We start from the raw sequence: 8,575 nt of genomic DNA, 5'->3' as shown, positions 1-8,575 counted from the left end.
CATATACATAGAGGTGTGCGCTGGCCCCATGTTTTGGTTTTGGATGTGGTTTTGGTTCTAAAACGAATTATTGTTTTGGTTTTGTGACAGGTTTTGAAATCGTGAAAGGTTCTGGATTTAATTCAAAATTGTGGAAAAATAGGTAAAATGGTGTAATTTTGAGCTATTTTTGCGCCTATATTACTATTTATAGCATTAACATTCTTTTCCAGTCTATTTTCTTATGATCCGTTCATAACTGTCCCAATTGTCACCAATTTTAGTTGGCATCGGGGGCAGCATTACGACACAGATCTACCTCACTCCAAGGACAATGCCATCTTGACTTGCAGCACTTAACATTGTGACCTCTCATCATCTTTTAAGTGTCTACCAATGCCACTGTCCTTAGTTATCCACTGTTGTCTTAATGAAGGATTTTGGAAATCAACCATCAGTGCATTTGCTTTCTCAAATTCAATTTAAAAAAAAATAATGAACTACTCTATATGGTTCTCTAATCTATATATATATATATATATATATATATATATATTTCTTTGTCAGTGCTAAATTCTCTCCTCTTAATTTCTCAGAATGTGGACTTGAATGTGTCAATTGCATTGTCTTGTCAAGACATATGTTTTGGGCAACCAAATCTCCATCAATGTCAGTTATACACACTGTGGAGGATGGCCAACTAGTGACCTAACTGAACTGTCAGTTTTACATATTCTTACACGTCACTAATAGAACATATAGATATTATTTATATTCATTTCATATTTATATACATGGGTCTTGCACCTCTGCTGCAAGTCTCAGGCAGTCCCCTTTACTCTGGGGCAGGACAAAGCTTCCCCTGGTAGAATGACTGTTCAGCCATCCGTCCCCATAAATATGAGTCCCCTGGTTTGATTCAGTAAGGCAAAATTACGGTACAGAGCATATAAGTAAAACAAGGTTAGGAAAGCACTGCTCTTGGCTACGGCTGAATGCTCTGCCCATGGAAAAATGTATTGTGTGCGTAGTCTTTGAATATTTTTTTAGTATAATTGCAGGCCACCTTCGTCCCTCAGCATCATAATTTATTTATCTAGTGGCAAGGTAATGAAAGCTCTTGGCTACAGATGAGTGCTCTAGCAATGTATTGTGTGGTAGTCTTTGAATTATTTTTTTTATTATTATGGGTGCAGGCCACCTTCATCTATCAGCATCATCATTTATATAGTAGCAGCAAATTAGGTAGCTCTTTAATTGGGTATCTAATTGTCTAAATATCTACTACTGTTTTTGTCCATCTTCACTTTCCATGATACATGATGTGTAATATTTTAAATGTAATGTTTCAACATTTTTATCTCATGCTCCTTACACTATATATTTTTTGTTGCTTAATTTATCTAATGCACTTGCATCAGTTGGTGGCATGGCAGATTACATTTTTTTTTTTTTTTTGCAGCCGCTGCAATGTTCTACATGAGGTCGCTGAATGTCAAAAATGGCCAGAAAAAACCCTCATATGCAAACACCCTTTTTTTTAAGTATAGGTTTCACTGAATGACCAATTTCAAAATTTGCAAGTATTGAAAAATAGAAAAGATTAGAATATATAGTGTTTTTTGGGGGTGTGCAGCTGATTTGACCCTCACACGCAAACACCTGGGTTTTTTTAAAAATTATTTTCGATGTCACTGCCCCACACAAGATTACTTTCACTGTAAATTCTAAAAGAAAAAAAAAAATCTGTATTTCTGATTCTACTGCCAATAGTTATACGGCAAAAAACACACTGTTTTCCTACACTAAATATATACTGCTTAGTTCTGAATGATATCTAACTCAGTCTATATACTAGCACTATTATATATGCATCAACAACAACCAGTAGCCACTAGTCCATGTAAACTCTAAAGATTGAAATTAAAAGCAATCGATCAGCAAACTATTGTAGCTGACAAGTTTCTACAGAACTGCTTTACAATAATAACAATTCTACTGCTTTTCTATGTGTCTCTTTCACCCCAAATGCTATTTTAAATTTTAATGAATGTAAAGAACTAAAGAATTGGGTGCAAGAGAGTTGGGACTTATATTGTATAAACAAAAAAGACATTGATTATCTGCACTCTCCATGTACAAACAGGTGCAAGAGTGGGTTACCCAACAATTAATGCTGTTCGAACAATTTTTCTATATTAAAAACAGACTGTTAGTACCACATATTGCAATACTTGTTAAGCTGACCAATACACGACAAAGTCTTCCCCTTCTTGCCAGTCCTAACATGATCAAATGTATGGTGGATTATATGCACACGCGTGCATCCCTCCTGGTCAGGTTTTTTGTAAGCCTACTGATGGCAATCCCAACCTAGAAAAAATATGTTCTCCCTAAAAAAGGGAAGGAACATCAATTATTTTAGGGCAGGGAAAAACATTTGAATCGTATTTGAAACATTTCAGAAATGGGTCACTTGGCTGGTTATTCACACACTTTGAAACAATATTACAGATGCATGTTAGAGAAAAATCAGTAAACTGAAATGTCTATCAACTGCCATCATTGGAAGTGACATAATATTGGAAACTACAGAGTGTTGTGCCTAGAGAGGCCATAGAATGCCATAATGATCATAATCAACATTTTGCCAGAGGAAACATCTGCAAGATGTTTAGGATGGGTCCAGTTGGAGCTGTTGCTAGGTGGCAGTCCTATTCCCTAGAGCAAATTTAGAGGTATGAGTTGAAGGCCAACTGGCAGCATGCATGATTTCAGGTGAAGTAATGCCTTTAGCAGCTGCTCTGGTGGTGCACCCCTTAATGAGTGGTCCTTGAACTCATTGTCAATGCTACATCCTTCATTGTCATCATTATCCATCCTCTTATAGTCGAGGCTCTGGCAGGGCGCAATGGTTTTCTGCAAATTATAAAAATTAGTTTCTCTCAGAAGAGCTTTCAAGACAAGATAAGCTGACAGACAAGAAGCAACGCAAATATCAGGCTCTAAAACATCTTGTACAAGATTAAGTTCCATAATGGCATGCCTGAAATAAAAAAATTTAGTGTGACCTTTTAAAATTATATGGTATACCTAGCGTTTGTCTCATCCAGGGATCTGAAATGTGGATGAGTGTCAATTTTGGCACCTCTAGCTGCAAAGGTCAATACAAAAAAAGGGCCGCTAGTTTCCGAGACGGCAAATGGATATTGGAGCCTACGTCAAGTGAAGCTAGTAAGGTCAAGAATGGATCTATGCTCCCAGTGTTGAAATGCCTATGTAAAGTAGAGATGGGCGGGCTCGATTCCACGAGAACCAAACCCGCCCGAACTTCAGGTATCCGAGTACTGAGCTGAGCAGGCCCGGTACTCTCCCGCCTATTCGGAATTGAAAAAGAGGCAAAACGTCATTGTGACGTCGTCGGATCTCAGAGCTCGGTTCTCGCAATGTTTCAAATACCTCCACAGCAATCCATTGCCATTTGACAGAGGGAGAGAGAAGGTTTGGGATGTCTGATATTCCCCTGTTCTAAAAAAACTATTTTCTGGTGCTGAAATTATTATATACCAGCACTATATCCTTCTGAATTTACACTAGAAGTGTTTGGGGTGTCTGATATTCCAGTGTTCTAAAAAAGCTATTTTGTGCTGTTGAAATTATTATATACCAGCAGTATATTTCTGAATTTGCACTACAAGTGTTTTGGGTCTCATTAAAATGGATTCACAGCAGTCCACATGTAAGCAGAATCAGCAAGCACCTGCTGGCACCAGTCCTGATGGTAGTCTTCCCTGTACGTCATCTGGTAAATCCTATGTAAAAGTACATAGTCTTTTAAAGTCAGGGGAAAAAACACACCAAATAAAACCTTTTACCGTGTTGAAGAGAAAAAGAGGTGTAACTGATGAAAAGTTAACTGCCGAGAAAAAAAGAATTACCAACATGCTATTCTACACAAGCAGTGGCAAAGAAAGAATGAGGCCTTCACCTTTCTCTATTAGTGCGAGATCTAAAAATGTTACTAAGCCTTCTTGTAAGTCACTCGTGACCAAGCAAGACCAAGTAATTCGGAGTCCAAAAGTGGTGCACAACTACTGTTCCGTGTGAAAGCCGAGCTGCAAGAAAACAGTAAGGCATTAGAGGTAAATGTATGCTCAAAATCAGAAATGACACCAATCCTTGTGGAGAGTCCATCCACGAGTGGTATGTGTAATCGTGAGCATTCTGATAGTGTACCCATAAAGAAGGGTTCGATCAGCATTTCTGCTGATGTGTGCCTGAACAGCCCCAGTGTAGCCGGTGATACACTAATTGAGGATGCCACTTTAGAATTAGAAGAGGATGAGGTGGTAATTTGTGTAGGCGACGAGGGCACTAATGAGGATGTTGAATAGGATGAGGTTGTTTGTGTAAATCCTGCACCAGTGGCAGCAGTTCTGGCACGTCACAAGAAGAAGCCCATTGTCATGCCTAAAACCAAAAAAGCCACTTCTTATGTGTGGAATTATTTCTACCCAAATCCAGACAACAGTTGTATAGCCATTTGTAGTGTATGTCAAGCCACAGTCAGTCGAGGGAGGGACCTTAACCATCTTGGAACCTCATCCATGTTACGCCATTTGACGAGAGTTCATGGCAAGGTTTTGGGAAAAGCTGAAAGTTATGGCAAAAAAATAAGCACTCCATCATCAGCTAGGACCCTTCTGTCACCTACATCCCAACGGCTGCAATCTACACCCATAACATCCTCAGTAGCAATCAGAGTTAGCCCTGCATCCCACTTGGTAAGGCTTGATGACTCCTGCACTATAATTGATTCCTCTGAAGAATGTTTAAGCGTTAGTCCCACTGCTGTTGCTGCTGCTGGGGGTGAATCTTCCTCCCATAAGAAGGCCAAGAAAAAGAGCACTACTACTTTACAACAATTAACTGTGAAACAATTTTTTGCTAGAGTAAGCAAATATGACAGCAGTCACCCAGTCACCAAGTGGATCACAGACGCCATGGCTACTATGCTAGTGTTAGGTCTGTGTCCAATATCCACAATAAACTAGGGATGAGCGCACTCGGATTTCTGAAATCCGAGCCCACCCGAACGTTGCGGATCCGAGTCGGATCCGAGACAGATCCGGGTATTGGCGCCAAATTCAAAAGTGAAACTGAGGCTCTGACTCATAATCCCGTTGTCGGATCTCGCGATACTCGGATCCTATAAATTCCCCGCTAGTCGCCGCCATCTTCACTCGGGCATTGATCAGGGTAGAGGGAGGGTGTGTTAGGTGGTCCTCTGTGCTGTTTAGTTCTGTGCTGTTTAGTTCTGTGCTGTTTAGTTCTGTGCTGTTTAGTTCTGTGCTGTTTAGTTCTGTGCTGTTTAGTTCTGTGCTGTGCTGTGCTGTGCTGTGCTGTGCTGTGTTCTGCAGTATCAGTCCAGTGGTGCTGTGTGCTGTGCTCTGTCCTTCTGAGGTCAGTGGTGCTGCTGGGTCCTGTGCTGTGTCCTGTTCAGTCCAGTGGTGCTGTGTCCTGTGCTCTGTGCTTCTAAGGGCATAGTTATTTCCCCAATATTCCCCTGTGTTTAAAAAAATAAAAAAAAGTTTTTTTAAAAAATACCAAAAACTACTTTAATATTTTTTAATTACCACAAAATTTTCACAACCAATCCTGCAGTATAAGCCCATTGGTACTGCAATATTACCAAGTTCACACATTCAGCAGTAAAAGTCCAGTGGTACTGCAATATTACAAAGTTTACACATTCTGCAGTATCAGTCCAGTGGTGCTGTGTCCTGTGCTCTGTCCTGCTGAGTTCCGTAGTGCTGCTGGGTCCTGTGCCGTGTCCTGTTCAGTCCAGTGGTGCTGTGTCCTGTGCTCTGTGCTTCTAAGGGCATAGTTATTTCCCCATTATTCCCAAGTTTTTAAAAAATAAAAAAAAAGTAAAAAAAAAAAAAAAATATATAATAATTATAACCAAATTTGCAAAACCAATCCAGCATTATAAGTCCATTGGTACTGCAATATTACCAAGTTCACACATTCTGCAGTATCAGTCCAGTGGTGCTGTGTCCTGTGCTCTGTCCTGCTGAGTTCCGTAGTGCTGCTGGGTCCTGTGCCGTGTCCTGTTCAGTCCAGTGGTGCTGTGTCCTGTGCTCTGTGCTTCTAAGGGCATAGTTATTTCCCCACTATTCCCAAGTTTTTTAAAAATAAGAAAAAAGTAAAAAAAAATAAAAAATTTAAAAAAAAAATAAAAAATAATAATTATAACCAAATTTGCAAAACCAATCCAGCAGTATAAGTCCATTGGTACTGCAATATTACCAAGTTCACACATTCTGCAGTATCTTGTGCTACATATAATGGAGACCAAAAATTTGGAGGATAAAGTAGGGAAAGATCAAGACCCACTTCCTCCTAATGCTGAAGCTGCTGCCACTAGTCATGACATAGACGATGAAATGCCATCAACGTCGTCTTCCAAGCCCGATGCCCAATCTCGTAGTACCGGGCATGTAAAATCCAAAAAGCCCAAGTTAAGAAAAAGTAGCAAAAAGAGAAACTTAAAATCATCTGAGGAGAAACGTAAAGTTGCCAATATGCCATTTACGACACGGAGTGGCAAGGAACGGCTTAGGCCCTGGCCCGTGTTCATGACTAGTGGTTCAGCTTCACCCACGGATCTTAGCCCTCCTCCTCCTCCCCCCCCCTACAAAAAATTGAAGAGAGTTATGCTGTCAGCAACAAAACAGCAAACAACTCTGCCTTCTAAAGAGAAATTATCACAAATCCCCAAGGCGAGTCCAAGGGTGTTGGTGGTTGTCAAGCCTGACCTTCCCATCACTGTACGGGAAGAGGTGGCTCGGGAGGAGGCTATTGATGATGTAGCTGGCGCTGTGGAGGAACTTGATGATGAGGATGGTGATGTGGTTATTGTAAATGAGGCACCAGGGGGGGAAACAGCTGATGTCCATGGGATGAAAAAGCCCATCGTCATGCCTGGTCAGAAGACCAAAAAATGCACCTCTTCGGTCTGGAGTTATTTTTATCCAAATCCAGACAACCAATGTATGGCAATATGTAGCTTATGTAAAGCTCAAATAAGCAGGGGTAAGGATCTTGCCCACCTAGGAACATCCTCCCTTATACGTCACCTGAATAACCTTCATAGTTCAGTGGTTAGTTCAGGAACTGGGGCTAGGACCCTCATCGGTACAGGGACACCTAAATCCCGTGGTCCAGTTGGATACACACCAGCAACACCCTCCTCGTCAACTTCCTCCACAATCTCCATCAGATTCAGTCCTGCAGCCCAAGTCAGCAGCCAGACTGAGTCCTCCTCAATACGGGATTCATCCGAGGAATCCTGCAGCGGTACGCCTACTACTGCCACTGCTGCTGTTGCTGCTGTTAGTCGGTCATCTTCCCAGAGGGGAAGTCGTAAGACCGCTAAGTCTTTCACCAAACAATTGACCGTCCAACAGTCGTTTGCCATGACCACCAAATACGATAGTAGTCACCCTATTGCAAAGCGTATAACTGCGGCTGTAACTGCAATGTTGGTGTTAGACGTGCGCCCGGTGTCCGCCATCAGTGGAGTGGGATTTAGAGGGTTGATGGAGGTATTGTGTCCCCGGTACCAAATCCCCTCGAGATTCCACTTCACTAGGCAGGCGATACCAAAAATGTACAGAGAAGTACGATCAAGTGTCCTCAGTGCTCTTAAAAATGCGGTTGTACCCACTGTCCACTTAACCACGGACATGTGGACAAGTGGTTCTGGGCAAACGAAGGACTATATGACTGTGACAGCCCACTGGGTAGATGCATCCCCTTCCGCAGCAACAGCAACAGCTGCATCAGTAGCAGCATCTACAAAATGGCTGCTCATGCAAAGGCAGGCAACATTGTGCATTACAGGCTTTAATAAGAGGCACAACGCTGACAACATATTAGAGAAAATGAGGGAAATTATCTCCCAGTGGCTTACCCCACTTAGACTCTCATGGGGATTTGTGGTGTCAGACAATGCCAGTAACATTGTGCGGGCATTAAATATGGGCAATTTCCAGCACGTCCCATGTTTTGCCCACACCATTAATTTGGTGGTGCAGCATTACCTCAAGAGTGACAGGGGTGTGCAGGAGATGCTTGCGGTGGCCCGCAAAATTGCTGGACACTTTCGGCATTCAGCCAGTGCCTACCGCAGACTAGAGGCACATCAAAAAAGCTTGAACCTGCCCTGCCATCACCTCAAACAAGAGGTTGTGACGCGCTGGAACTCCACCCTCTATATGCTGCAGAGGATGGAGGAGCAGCAAAAGGCCATTCAGGCCTACACAGCCACCTACGACATAGGCAAAGGAGTGGGGATGCGCCTGAGTCAAGCGCAGTGGAGACTGATTTCCGTGTTGTGCAAGGTTCTGCAGCCATTTGAACTTGCCACACGAGAAGTCAGTTCCGACACTGCCAGCTTGAGTCAGGTCATTCCCCTGATCAGGCTGTTGCAGAAGCAGCTGGAGAAAGTGAGGGAGGAGCTGGTAAGCCATTGCGATTACAGCAAGCATGTAGCTCTTGTGGATGTAGCCCTTCGTACGCTTTGCCAGGA

Source organism: Mixophyes fleayi, chromosome 2 (assembly GCF_038048845.1).
Source record: "Mixophyes fleayi isolate aMixFle1 chromosome 2, aMixFle1.hap1, whole genome shotgun sequence".
NCBI lineage: Eukaryota > Metazoa > Chordata > Amphibia > Anura > Limnodynastidae > Mixophyes > Mixophyes fleayi.
This window is presented reverse-complemented; position numbering follows the sequence as displayed.